Here is a 15,819-nt window from a genome sequence, read left to right as displayed (position 1 = left end):
GGTGCATATATCCTTTTGAACCATGTTTTTCTCTGGATATATGCCCAAGAGTGGGATTGCTGGGTCATATGTTAGTTCTATTTTTAGTTTCTTAAGGAACCTTCATAGTGTTCTCCATGGTGGCTGTACAAATTTACATTCCCATCAACAGTGTAGGGGTGTTCCCTTTTCTCCACACCCTCTCCAGCATTTATTGTTTTGTAGACTTTTTGATGATGGCCATTTGGACTGGTGTGAGGTGATACCTCATTGTTTTGATTTGCATTTTTCTAATAATAGTGATGTTGAGCATCTTTTCATGTATTTTTTGCCATCTATATGTCTTCTTTGGAGATATGTCTATTTAAATCTTCTGCCCAGGGACTTCCCTGGTGGCAGAGTGGTTAAGAATCTGCCTGCCAATGCAGGGGACATGGGTTTGAGCCCTGGTCCAGAAAGATCCCACATGCCGTGGAGCAACTAAGCCCATGCGCTACAACTACTGAGCCCGCACCTAGAGCCTGTGCTCCCAAACAAGAGAAGCCACCGCAATGAGAAGCCAGTGAACCACAACGAAGAGTAGCCCCTGTTTGCTGAAACTAGAGAAAGCCCATGTGCAGCAACGAAGACCCAGTGCAGCCAATAAATAAATAAATAAATAAATAAATAAATAAATAAATAAAAATCTGCTCATTTTTTTATTGGGTTATTTGTTTTTTGATATTGAGCTGCATGAGCTGTTTGTATATTTTGTATATTTTGGCAACTTGGTAAAATTGCTGATCATTTTTTTAAAATTTCCATGTACAGTCTTGTAGCAATGTGTTGGAGAGTACTGCTCTGTATCTCTGATGCAAAAAGGACAACTATTTCAATTATTATGTAAGTTATTTAGTTTAGCTGTAAAAAACTAACCAAAATAACATTTAATTGCATCATCATCACCATTAGCACTTTATTTACATAAAACAGTAGGTTCTTTTTGGAGACATTGTGTGTCAAGGAGAATGTACATGGGATTCTACATTTGATAGACTTGGGTTTTAAACCTAGTTGAACAGTGTGACATGGAAAGGTTAACTTTGCTTCTCTTGACTCAGTTTCCTCAGCTACTAAAGGGAGACTTGTGAAAATTAGAAATCAAGGTAGTGAAGAGCTCACATGTTGCATTCATGTGCAACAAGGTAGACTATTTCTCACCTTATGGGCCAATGATGAGTGGAATCTACAATCTGTGTAATGGCCTTCTGGCTCTCCTTTGAATGTGTGTGAAATATATAAGAAATAAAATTGGAGTTCTCTCTCTGTAACCAGTTTACACAACAGTTAAGCCAGCCCTATGTCATTTCTCCTTTAAATTGTTTTCATTCTGTGCACACTTACCTTTTTCTGTTACGCAAGCATTTAAAAGTTATTTTGAGTAGAGGAATATTGCTAACACCAGGCTGTTTTTCAAGAAAAGGTCAGGACAGATCTTATGGATCTGGTTACTTCCTCTGTCCCGTTGGAAAGAATCGGAGGTCTCTGCCCTGCCCATGGGCAGTTATTTGCAGTAGAAGCAGTTAGGTCCCAAGCTCCAGCCCAGCCAGGTCTGCTCCCATACTCTAACTCAGGTAACGACCTGCAGAAGGCCTGGTTCTGTAGGGAAGCCTTTACCAGGAGGAGGGAGATGGCTTTCTGAGAGCTTTCCTCAGAGCACTAGAAAATGACCTGGCTGAAGGCTGTTCACTGTTATATCCCTGCCAAATCCTGGGAGCATAGAGAGTCTCCAGTTCTTCACTTTAGTTTTGGAAACAAACTCCTCCTTTTCTGCTTTTAAAGAAAAAAGTAAAGCATAGACATTGCAAGCTGTTAATACAAAGCCAAAGTGTAAAAAAAAAAAAAAAACCCCAAACTATAAAGTCTTTCATATTTGTCCCCTTCCTCACAGTTAAAATAACCAATGTACACAGCTTGATACACATAAAAATATAAATATAGATCCTAAACCCTATATATAGGGTTATACACACACATCCACACACACATCCACACAACCCCTTAACCCTATCTGGTTGTGTGTGTAAATGTTTTTTTTTTTTTTTGCTAGAAGTGGTATCATATTATCATATTGTACATGTATAAGATAGTGTAACTGATGCTAGGGTGGCAGAACATAAAATTATGGACAGATTTGGCTTTCATTACTTTAAAAAAGTAATTCTGCACTTTTAAACCTCCTCCCCTTACCCTGTACTCCCTTGGAAAGCCTCACTAAGATTTTTCTTCTCAGGTTTGCCAATATGTTCATCCATGACTAAGATTCGCTTAGAGTAGATTTTGTGCAGGAAAACTCTCATACTTGCCTAGTTATTACAGTAGTCCTCCCTTGTCCATGGTTTTGCTTTCTGCAGTTCCAGTTCCTCAAGGTCCCTGTGTTCTGAAGTATTAAAATTCCAGAAACAAACAATTCATAAGTTTTTAAATAGCGAGTCATTCTTAGTAGCATGGTGAAATCTTGCACCATCCCACCCTGTCCTGCCAGGGGTCCCCAATCATCGGCATTGTCTGTTCCTAACATTCAACCATCATCAAGCTCGATGTTCCAGGATCACCCAAAGCAGATGATCCTTCTTCTGACATATAGTCAGAAGGTCAAATGAAGCCTAACGCTAAGTCAGAATGCCTGTCATTCACCTCACTTTATCTCCTCATGTAGGCATTTTTATCATCTCACACCATCACAAGGAGAAGGGTGGTTATAGGACAATAATATTTTGAGGGAGAGAGAGACATCACATTCACATAACTTTTATTACAGTATATTGTTTTAATTGTCCTATTTTATTAATAATTGTTGTTAATCTCTTATTGTGCCTAAGTTATAAATTAAACTTTATCATAAGTATGTATGTATAGGAAAAAGCATAGCATATATATGTAGGGTTTGGTACTATCCGAGGTTTAAGGTATCCACTGGGGGTCTTGGAACATATCTTCCTTGGGTAAGGAGGGACTACTGTACGCTTGTCATTTCTTTTTTTAACTTCCTCCTCTCCTTTGAAGACTAATAGACGGAAGGGAAGCTTTTTTTAAGAAAAAATAATTTAAGTGTTTGCATTGAAAGTCTTTATCCTAGTCTGTTGGTTTTGTTTCTAGTCACACAACCCAGGGTTCAAGGTGAGAGACATAGTCTTTGTCACAGAATTCATTGAATTCTGCCCCCCACAGCCAGGCATCGTAATAATTGCATTAAGCTATCCCTAAAACAAGTTATTTATGCCACAATTTAAGGTTTATGTTCTCTTGTTCCCTGAGATACACAGAGCAGTTATTTGTGCTCACCATTTTGATTAAGCCAATAATTGGGAAATAGTCACATCCAAATGGGCTTTAGGATCTTGAATGGTACTTGGGAGCTAACAAATATTTCTCCTCTAGGAAGCAGGTAGTTGGGAAAAACACAACAGGAAGCTTTAGGATGTTTTGCCCAGCAGCCATCTTGTATCTTCCAGGATTAGTTGCAGAAGAGGACTGGCAGTGAGCACTATAGTTCTACAAAGTGGAATAAATAGGGATTCTGGCACTCTGCCATGCTGTTTGGCCTCAGAGCAACTTGGCAGGCCTTTAAAAAATATATTGTTAAGTTCTGATTTACTGCCTATTTCCAGGTTGACTCTTTATAAAGATCTGTCTTTCCCAACTAGGCTTCAGTCCCAGAGGAGAGAGTTACTGGCAGATAGGAGTATGGTGTTTTGGACAACCAATGGTTCCTCCCCTCAGCTAGTTGCTACCCATCAAGAGGACAATTGATCTTTCTCTCTTCACAGTTCATTCAGCTACTGGTCCTGTAGCCCAAATGAGTTGAGGCGATGAAAACAAAGCCACAAGTTGATAATCATTTTTGCACCTGAATTAGATGTCCTAAAGAGGTCACAATGAACCGGATATGTCACGTTTAATAAGCACCATAATGTTCCTTTAGTAAGTTGTGTTTGCAAGGCCTCATTTCTTTTTTTTTAATTATTATTTTACACTGGAGTATAGTTGATTAACAATGTTTTAGTTTCAGGTGTACAGCAAAGTGAATCACTTATACATATACATGTGTCTATTCTTTTTCAAATTCTTTTCCCATTTAGGTTATTACAGAGTACTGAGCAGAGGTCCCTGTTCTATACAGTAGGTCCTTGTTGGTTATCTATTTTAAACATAGCAGTGTGTACATGTCAATCCCAAATTCCCAATCTATCCCTCTCCCCACCCTTCCCCAGCTAACAATAAGTTCGTTCTGTAAGTCTGTGAGTCTGTTTCTGTTTTCTAAATAAGTTCATTTGTATCATTTTTTTTAGATTCTGCATATAAGTGATATCATATGTTATTTGTCTTACTTCACTTAGTATGGTAATCTCTAGGTCCATCCATGTTGCTGCAAATGGCATTATTTCATTCTTTTTAATGGCTGAGTAATATTCCATTGTATATGTAGCACATCTTCTTTATCCATTCATCTGTCAATGGACGTTTAGGTTGCTTCCATGTCTTGGGTATTGTAAACAGAACGGCAATGAACATTGGGGTGCATGTATCCTTTTGAACCATGTTTTTCTCCAGATATATGCCCAGGAGTGGGATTGCTGGATCATATGGTAGCTCTATTTTTAGTTTTTTAAGGAACCTCCATACTGTCTTCCATAATGGCTGCACCAATTTACATTCCCATCAATGGTGTAGAAGGATTCCCTTTTCTCCCCACCCTCTCCAGCATTTACTGTTTGTAGACTTTTGATGATGTCCATTCTGACTAGTGTGAGGTGATATCTCATTGTAGTTTTGATTTGCACTTGTCTAATAATTAGCAATGTTGAGCATCTTTTCATGTGTCTCTTGGTAAAGGCCTCTTAATTCTTACTGAAGACAATATTTAAGCTATTGTTATTTGTTTCTGTGTTTTATAGGCTCCATGAGAGCAGAAATTTTTTTATGCACTACTATATCCCCATTACCTGGCACGCAGAGGCCCTCAATAAATACTTGTAGAATGTCAACTGATATTGTTGCTTTACAGCTTTCAAGAGTCTCAGTCATAAGAAAGAGAATTTAATGGTATGTGTAGTAACTGCTAGGTTTTTTTGAAAATCACCAACAAGCATCCTTAGTTCAAATTTCCTGAAGGTAAGAAACATGTTCCCAAAGCATTGGGGAAAGAGCTCTCCATGAGTCTTCAGTGAAGGTTGCTGAGTACAGACTTCTTTCTAGGGACACTTGGTTGAGGGGCCATTCAAACTCTTAACACTCTCCTGAGATGGCCAACAAGAACGTAAATTAGAACCACTTGTTCATGTGGAACCATAGATCACAAACTTTGGTTTTATCCATTTTCTTGAGCTGGTATCAAAAGAAATCATCTCTAACTATTCACTTGCACTCTAGTCAAAGCACCACACATATGAACAGTTAGTATTCACTGTGACTGCCTCTGTGTGTTACATGGTACATCTTCTGCTTTGTACCAGGAAAGTCTTTTAAATGTCTGTCTGTGCCATTGTGACAACTTTGTGACAAGATGCAAGAGGTTAGGGCAAAATAAGAATGGAATAGGAGCTATTGTTGTCTTAGGAAACATCACATATTAAGTGTTGGTTAAATGAAAACTATAGTATGAAAAGTTAAAGAATGCAGTTAACCTAATAAAATTCAGCTAAAAAATGGAATGAATGAATAAGTGAGTAAATGGACAAATAAATGGTTAATATAAAAATTCATGTGTCTGGTACAATTACTAGATCTCAGGAATCCTGTTCCTGTTGTTATCTCTGTGTTGGCAGTACACGTAAACTACATGTTCACATGTTTTAAAATGCTGTATGCTGTTTGCCTATATCATATAGGAATAACAGCCCACATTTCATAGATTTCATTTTAAAACTACTGAGGAAAATTTGATATGCAAAGATTGTTTTCCCCCAATTCGTTTATTTATTTGTTCTCTTTTCTTTTGGTCAATTATTCCTTTATCCCATTGCCATAAGAAGTGCTAGGCTGTGGAAATACACTGGGGAGAAAAGTGCAGTCTTTGGCCTGAAGATGCAGTAGGGACTTTGCTACAAAGACTTTTATTAAAATATTGCCTTAATCATGAGAGATTTGGAAATTCTGATGTCAAAGTCTGAGTTAATTGCTAGAAAGGGAAAACTTTGTTTTGTCCTGTTTAGTAGGCTCCCACTTCACTGAGGCCACTGAAGCTGATGTATTAAAAAACTCAGACCAGAGAATTGAATGGATTCTGGTCCTCCCAGGGTGTTTCTGATAAGGCAACACATCCAAGAGCACCTAGGTCAGTAAATGCCCATTTCCTTCTTTTTTCCTTCAATAATTGCTTGACTCATCTAAATATGATCTGTGGTTATTTCAGAAATTACCATTTTTCCACCATTAAAAACTGAAACATATTTCTGAGAGCAAATTTAACCTACTTTTGAGAAATATCATAATTGCTTTAGGAGTCAACATGTAATTGACTTTACATGTTTCTTTTCCTTGGTGCAATGCTTTTAATTTCCCATGTTTGTTTTAAATAAAAATAAAAACTGAAATCAGAGGGGAATTCATCATAACATGCCTTAATCATAGGAAAAGGTGAAAACATACAGGAGATATGAGAAAAATTGTATTGCAAGGCAGGAAAGAAACAATAATATCCAAATGGACACTGAATGTGGAGCCCTTCAATACTTATTGCATGCAAACCTTACTCCTTACTCTTCATTGCTAAAGGTACTTATTTTAGTTGCCCAACTGAGAAGGATTTGTTGTGTACAGATTTCAGGAGATGGTTAATTTCAATAACATTTAAAAATATACATTTTTACATATATACATTTATGTATATTCATTTAAAATTACTCTTTTTCCTGTAGGAATGAGTCTTGTTGTAAACTATACTGCTGAGTAGCTATGTTTCTATGTAATGAAGTATCACTGGAGAGAACAGTCACTTGTGGCAGGTAGCAAAGAAATTTCAATAAAGTAAACTCTTAGTATTATCAAAATTATACATTTGGGGTTGTTAGCATGGCCTAGAAAAAGATGAGGACAGGCTCATCTCATTAAAAGAGAAGAAATAGTGGAATTAGCTTGAATCTAATTACAAGCCACACTATCTAATGTAAAAACATGACTGTTTTTTCACTCCCATTCATTTTGACTAGTAATTAGTTTTGGCCTCTAAAATGCCACCCTTTAATCATCCAAACACAGATGTGATTTGCCGTGCAATTTAATCTTGCTTTAATGAAGAACTAATGGACGCATCGCAAATTACTTTCCCTGTTGGAGAAAAATTCTATTTCCTGCTTTTCAAAAGATCAAGAGTATCTTGTGATAATAGCCCAAGCGGCCCTGGCAGCCTCACCGCACAGAGCAAACAAGCTCTTTTACTCAACTCCCAATTCAATGGAGAAAAAGAGGCTACAATTAGCAACAAAGCAGGGGAAACGCAGCATTACAGCCGAATCGCTTTCTGTAGCTCAACCCCCAGCAACCACTGGCTTGTTAGAGCCAGGTCTAAAGTGTCAGGCACGAACAATGCGCTGTGATAAATTACTCTCTTCAAACAGCTGCACTGCTAATTTTCAATTATACACACAAATGGCTCTCAGATTGGAAGAAAATGGAGTGCATGGGGAGAACAGTAGTAGATTTCTATGTTTGTTTGGTAGTGGGTATGGAGGCGGGAGAATGACATCTTGAAAAGAAACCCATAGTGAGGAGTCGGTGTTTGAACTTCAGAAGATGAGCCATCCGGAATCTTAGGGAGACCTGTGGTTTCCCCGTATCGCTCTGGGCTCTAAAAGGCGTGAAATTTCGAGTTACTTTCCTTCTTGGGTTTGCTTTTTGTTTGTTTGTTTTGACCCCGTTACCCACTTTATACTGAACAGTCGCTACTGACCTCGCTACTCTGCCTTGGGAAGTCCATTAGGAATCACAAAGGCTCGGTTCCCTGGGTACCCCTGCCATCGTTGTACCAAATCCCCACAGACGCTTCCATCTCCTTTCTTCCTTCCTTAGTTTCCCACCAACCTAACTGTACTTCACCCCTTACTCGTTCATTCGCTCCCTTCCGCTGCTGTTCCTCAGGGCAGGAGTCCAGTGCTTTATGCATATTCTCTGAAGAGAGAATTCCCCCACCCGCTTAAAAAAACATTATCCCTCTTAGAGGAGAGTAAAATTTTAGGAATTTCAGGGTTTTTTGGTTTTTTTCCTGAACAAGATTTTGCCTTCAGGTATACCAAAATTTGGTCATGCATACTAAAATTTCTCTCTGAAATGAAAACAAGTGTCATGAGATATTCCTTCTTATTTGGTTTTTGGTGCAGAGGTAGAGTGTAAATTAACACACATGATTATTCTGTTTTCTTTACCTGTGTGTTTTCCCTGTGTCCTAAGTGTCAGCCTGTTTTTCAGTTGATTTTGAAATTAGAGTTTGGGGAGGTACATTCTGCTGGACCAAATCCTACTCTTTCAGGAAGGATTCCTGGTGAACCTGTGCCCAATTCCACCCCACCCCAGACCATGAGCACCTTTGTGGATGGTATGTCCCCAGCCCCCTCCTCTTTTTCAATTGTGGCTATTTCCCAAGAACCAAAGGCAAGATTGGCTTTTTTATAGAGGCACTAGCTAAATCTCTGAATGATGACATGAATTTACATTCTTATAGAAAACATGAAGCCAGTTCCTTTTGAACCTGTTTCTGTCTTATTCCATGCAGGAGGATACAGCCACAAGTGTGGGACACAGGGTTCTTCCTTTAGCTCACTTTCTTGGAAATCGGTTTGCGATCACGGGAGCAGCTCTTTTATCTTGCAGCAGGGATGGTGTTGTTGTTACTGTATTTTTCTTCTTGAAGACGCCACAAATCTCCTGCCACTATTAGCCTCTGCTCATTGTGTTCAATGGCAAGGATGCACTCACCTTTGGCAGAGCGGTCTGGATAGACAGGCCCCTATTTTACTGTGCTGATTCAACCCGGGGCTTCTTTTGACTTCCCACAGCCCGAAAGAAGACAAACGAATGGGTCTCATCTGCTTAAGGGCCACACATTAACATGACACAATCATTTGGCCAGAAGAAGATAATGGCCATTAAAATGTTCTGATTTCTAACCATTTTCTAGAAGATTGAATGTAATGTAAATTAATGTTCAAAAAAGGAGCTTCCAAAATGGAATTTGTTTTAAAAGGAGCAACCGTTTTCGAAGGATAGGGTAAACTCTTTTAGAGTAGTCTTCCTCAGCAAGGAAAAGCTGTGAGCATTATATATTTGAATTAGGAATACTACCATTCAGAAAAGACTATGTGGAAAATTTTAAATGCCCGTCCATTAGAAGTTACTTTTCTTGATGCAGTCGGGGAAGGCTACTGGGAGGTGGGGGATGGAGGTGATAGTAAGTGGAAATGCAGTATTTTTTTTTCTTTCTTTTTTCTTTTTTTTTTTTTTTTGCTGAAGTGGGATTTTACTCCTTCTACTTTATAATCGTTACAGAAATTTAAACCTCAAACCATTTCAGCCCAAGCTTATACTAAGCTTGTTAGTGGTTTCTGATGCTGTGGACGATAATGCTGCAGCATTACCATAAATCAGCAGAATTAACTATGATCTTCAGAAGCATGCTTGAAAGTGGATGACAGAAGTCTGCAATTTGGTGCTCTGAATATTATGATAACATTCTATATTAAATGTTCATAATCTACTTAAAGCTGAGCTTCAAGTACATTTTGTATTTGTGCTTTGCCCAATAGTAAAAACCAGTAACCATTATGATGATCCATGTGAGGCTTCATTATTTGAAAATGCAAAATGTAAAAACACATGGTCATTTATGTACCAATGGACCTTTTTGATAATTTTTAAAAGTGTTGATTTGTTTTTCATTCATATGTAGTTATTGCTTTGTCCATTTAAGAATCAGCTTAAATTTGTATTTTTCTATTACTATTAACAAGGAAAATGATTAGATTCAAATACATTTCAAATACTACATTGTAAACTTATAAAATATGTATTATTCACTCTACCTTTTACATCAGATGTCAGTTTTCATATAATCTTATGCCTCAAAATGATCCGTATTAGACATTGAGTCCAAGAAAGTAACTCTCTACTTTGAAGTAAACAGTAATTAAAGTCAATAACATGTTTTTTTGCACAACCCCCCCAAGACCTATACTCTCTGACTTGGTCCCAGAATGACCTCTTTATGAGCGAATTGAGGTTTATTTCTTTATTGCCCCTGTTATTCTATGCTAAATTGCACATATACCAAAGCATGTTGATCAATGATCTAGGGGTGGGAAGAAAATATTGAGGCAAGTCATTCTTAGCAAATGGATAGAAAGTGAATTTTTTTACAATGTTGAAAAAATACACTTGTTCATTTCTTGAATTGAAACCACCACCTAACCATTTAAGCTTACCTCTAAATAGCATGTCCAATAAAGTTTATAGCACAATTAATTGGTTAATTTATCATGTAAGCAAGTTGGACACTGAGGACTTTTAATATGTAATTTATTGGCCTAACATGAGGATCAAGTAAATGATGCAAAATGTAAATACAACTTTATTTCCCCAGTGACTTTTGTGTAAATGTAAGGAAGTTAGAATTTTGACACTATTTTTCATTCACAATGGTTATATAGAAAAGAAAAGCTCATCTAAACCAGATCCTCAATGGGATTAAGTATGATCTATTTTAAATGGATCATCTTATAAAAACCTCATAAATTTCTAACACTCAAATGCTCTCAAAGGAGCTTTGCCTCTCAGGTCTTGACTGGGGGTGCAAGAGGAATGAGTCCTTAAGATTCCACAGTGTACAGTGCTTCCTTAAGCTCACCCTTGTTTCCCTCCATAGCAGTGAACAATTGCCAGCAGCCCTCCCTCTCAATGTCTTTGTGCCCACATTTCATCCATAAAAAGAACAGGAGGAGAAAAAGACCCACAAAAGCACTTTGAAAAGAGAAAACTGCTACATGTATGCAAAAGATACAATAGAATAACAATCACAATTTATTGGGTACCTACTAAGTGCTGCAATGTTTAAATACTTTACATACATTATTTCTAATCCTTACAAACTGCAGACAAGGTAGGCATTTTAATCTTTATTTTATAGATGAGGAAATTGAGTTTCCCAAGAAGTTAAGTAACTTACCATGATCTATGATTTGAATTAAAATGTCTGAGTCTAAAGCCCATAATTTAAATCACTGAACTATGCTAGCTCTAATTATTTAAATATCGCTATTATATAATCATCATTATTTTAAAAATGTGTATTAAAATGAATGTTCCAAATTACATGAACAGTATGTTATGTTATGAATTATGAAAACCCAGATTTTTAATCAATTCCCTACCTTTCCAAAGGAATAAGATTTGAGAGATATTTATCTCTTGACCATATTAATTGGGAAAAGAGGGAAAGATGCAGAGGGCTGGAGTTCTCAAAATCACTCAATCAGAGACAATGGCTTTGGTATGATGTAGTGGTTGAATTTTCTGTTTTAAGTAGCTTCAAACAGACTTTTTTTGAGTACAATATGTATTAATGATGTTTTCATCGAAAGTAGCACTATCTTCCCTATGAATTTAGCAGTTCCAAGAGTAAATGGGCAGGTAGGGTATATCTCAATCCCTTGATACCATTACTTATAATGGCTTAGGGAATTTAGGAAGAGTACTATCTTTGAAGACTTACCAGCAGCAAATGAATATATGCTACAGATACGCTAGCTAATATGCAAGGGGTAGTGATACAGGGATAGAACAAGTGATCTTGAGGACAGAATACAAAGTCTAGAATAAGAACAATGTACACATTGATGTAGTTATGATAAAAGCACATTTCAAATCAGTGGAATAGATGAACCATTCAATTCACGTGTTGAGCCACTTGGGTTGCTCATTTAAAAAAAGATGCAATTAGATCCTTACATTACATGAAAATATTCAAGGGAAGTAATAAAAATCCTAGAAGAAAATAGAGGAGAATGTTTTTTATGATCTTTAACCAGGGAAGAAGTTTCTAAGCAATACATAAAGCTGCCAAGTCATAAATGAAAAGAAGTTTAACTACATAAAAGTAAAAAATTGTTTTACCCATTTAAAAATGTTAAAAGACAAGCAATAAATTGGAAGAAAATATCTGCAATACATATAATATTCAAAGGAGTAATATCTACAATATGTAAAGTTCTCCTTCAAATCCAACAGTAAAAAGAAAAATATTTCAATGGAAAACTGAACAAAGGATATGGAGAGGCAAATAATTCTTGGAAGATGAAATACAACTAGGTAGTCAACAAAAATGCATAATCTCATTAGCACTCAGGGAAATGCAAATGAGAGAAAGTTATCATTTTTCCTCCATTAAACTAGCAGAAATGTAAAAGCCTGCTCATGTCTTGTTTTGGTAAAGATGTAGAGAGCACACATATACTGTGGTGGAATGTGAATTAATACAATACCCATCAAAATTAAAAGTATACACACTCCCTGACCCAGCAAACCACTTCTAAAAACAATTCTATAGAAATATTTTGTACATGTGCTCAAAGATATAGGTATAAAGGTGTTCATGATAACATTTCTTGTAATAACTGAAAATTAGAAACATACTGAGTCCATTAACATTAGGATAATAAAGACGGTACATATATACAATGAAATATTAGCCTTTAAAAAGAATGAAATAATGCCATTTGCAGCAACGTGGATGGACATGGAGATTATCATACTAAGTGAAGTAAGTCAGACAGAGAAAGACAAATATCATATGATATCACTTATATGCAGAATCTAGAAAAAAATGATACAAATAAACTTATTTACAAAACAGAAACAGACTCACAAACTTAGAGAATGAACTTATGGTTACCATGGGGGATGGGTGGGGAGGAGGGGTAGTTAGGGAGTTTGGGATTGACATGTACTCACTGCTGTATTTAAAATAGATAACCAACAAGGACCTACTGTATAGCACAGGGAACTCTGCTCAATATTCTGTAATAACCTAAATGGGAAAAGAATTTGAAAAAGAATAGATACATGTATATGTATAAGTGAATCACTTTGCTGTACACCTGAAACTAACACAACATTGCTAATCAACTTGCTCCAATATAAAAGTAAAAATTTTTTTTAAATATGGTACATCCACACATGGAATATTATGCAGATTGAAAGAGGTCCATTGATTAGTGAAAAAAGGCAAATCTCAGAATAATATGTGTAGTGTAGTCCTATTGATGTAAAATCTCTCTCTTTATATATGTATATGTGTAGTGCATAGAAAAGTCCTGGAAAGATACAATTCCAAATTTTCAATAATGGGAGGTAGAGCAAGACTGAGATTGGCAGGTTGGGCAGTGTCTGTGTGTGTGTGTGTGTGTGCATGTGTGTGAAGTTTTTACTCATTACACTCTGTGTTGTTTGAAAATTTTCTTACAATAATATGCATCTTTTTCTTCTGCAGTGAAACAGTAACAAGAAACCCACCATCAAATTCTTATAAACAAGGCATATTGTAGGGAAGACAAAAATCCTTATTAATATTTCCTTTCATGTGCTTACATAAGAACTCTAGTTGCTGATCCTTTCCCACAGTTTAGACCTAGTTGAGAGAAAGTGTTTTAGAGTCAGATACATGCGGATTAAAGTTCTAGTGGAAAGTTGCTGAACCTTTGGAAGCCTCAGTTTCATCATCTGGAAAATGGGGATAATGGGTTCTTATTTAACAGGACTGTTGTGAGGATTTAGGAGATAATGTACCTAAATTGCAGAGCTGGAAGTCTGGCCTAGAGTCAGAGTTTGATGAATGGTGGCTTTTATTTTTGTAGCTTCACGCAACTCTGTGATGTGGTAAAACGTATTTTAACTCTATTTTTTTACAGATGGAGAAATTCAGGCTCAGAGAGGTTAAACAGCTTTTTCAAGATGACAGAATCTGGGGCTAGCATCTGAATTTAATTATCATTATTCTGCCTTATGGTTCTTTTTCTTAGAAGCTGAAGAAATTGAAGGTTGGATAATTTTTACTTCAAAAATTGCCAATTTTTATCCATATTTTAGAAATGACTACTTTCACCTGTGAAACGAAAAAAACTAATTTGCGATGGAAATTGGTATGGAAGGAAAACCCCCCTGTAGCTCTACATAATTTCCTATGAATTGCCTGGACTCTGATGTAGAAATATCTTTCATTTCTGGGACCCTAGGGACATGACAGAGACAGATTCCTGCTCCATTCTGATTCAAAAGATTTCTTCCCCCAGTCTCCAATTTCACTCCATCTGGCTTGCCCCATTCTCAACCTCAGCTTTTCCCTGAAGTTGACAGAATCCTCTGACCTCCAGCTTGCTGCTCTGTCACCCTGACTCCTGGGCAACTTTAATTCAGTGCCTGCTACTGTGTTCATGGAATGAATGGATGATTATGAAGTTTCATACGCTCTTTGTTTCCATCTTTCATTAATGAATAGAATGTTTAGTGCTACAGATTCCAGTTCAATAGAAAGAGGAAATAGCTGACAATGGGACAGGTTGTCTGGAAAGGTTTGAGGATCAACTATCAAGGATGTCTGCAGTTGAGTAGGAAGCTACAAGATCACATATATGATCTCTCCTTGATTCCGGGATTCTGAGATTTTAAAATAAATGTTGAATATCTGCTATTGTGTGTTGGTTGGTTTGTTTTTGTTTTGTTTTGTTTTTGTACCAGATGCTTGAATCCTGAAGTAAGATAGAGATAACAGCTTTTAATTTTTTCCTTCCTAGGACTAAAAACCTAAAATTGACCAGCTGATGGACATGGGAAAAACATAATCTTAAGGAGTCAATGTGAGCATTGGAGGTTGGTGGGTAGCTTAGAGTCTGGCAAGGCAGGGCAAAGAGGATCTGGGAAATCTACATGCCTTTTGGGGTGTGCAGTGTCCTGGAGGAGTCTAGGTGGATGGATGACAATATCCAGCGAGAATGGAGACATACATCTGTGGTAGTCTGGTTAGAGAGCAACATTAGCTGATGCGGCAAGAGCTAGGCGTTCTCAAAGATCAGCAGAGAATCCCAGACTCGGAATTTTGTGGATATTCAGAAAGAGAAGTTTGAGGCAAAAGTGGAAGCGGGTAGCTGGGCCCCCATCTTCAGACTGGCATTCAGGGATAAGCCTCCAGAGCTAGGGACAACTGGGGAGAACCAAGCAGGTGTCAAGGTCAGAAAACAGTTCAGGACAGGAAGTCAGGACCCAGTTCAAGGGTACAAGGGTAAGGCCTGTTCAAGGACGAAGACTAGCTACTAGAAATGGGGCCCAAGGTCAGAGCACACAATTCTAAAGACAATGAACTAAGATTGCTCCTACCTAGACAAACCTTAGGGTGAGTTCTAATACAGGCTGAGCCCAATCCTGACCTTGGCCAGGAAGCATGTAAGGAACAAAATTTCTATAGCTGATAGCCAGATGGGGCATTATATTGAGTGATAAAATAAACTAATATAGAGGCTGTTTTTTAAAAAATTGAAAGACACACAGTATGTCACTTAAAAATGCTTTGCTCAAACGCCCCCCGCCCCATATTTGTTTATTAAGAGTATTTTTTTTTCTTTTTTTTTTTTTTTGGCTGCTCCATGTGGCTTGCAGGATCTCAGTTCCCTGACTGGGGATTGAACTTGAGCCATGGCAGTGAAAGCGCCAAATCCTAACCACTAGACCACCAAGGAACTTGTTATTAGGAGGATTTTGGCAGGTAACATTCAATTTACTTTTATGTTGAGAAAATTCAGAGAAGCAGCAGTAACATTCCTT

This window comes from Mesoplodon densirostris, chromosome 5, assembly GCF_025265405.1.
Source record: "Mesoplodon densirostris isolate mMesDen1 chromosome 5, mMesDen1 primary haplotype, whole genome shotgun sequence".
NCBI lineage: Eukaryota > Metazoa > Chordata > Mammalia > Artiodactyla > Ziphiidae > Mesoplodon > Mesoplodon densirostris.
This window is presented reverse-complemented; position numbering follows the sequence as displayed.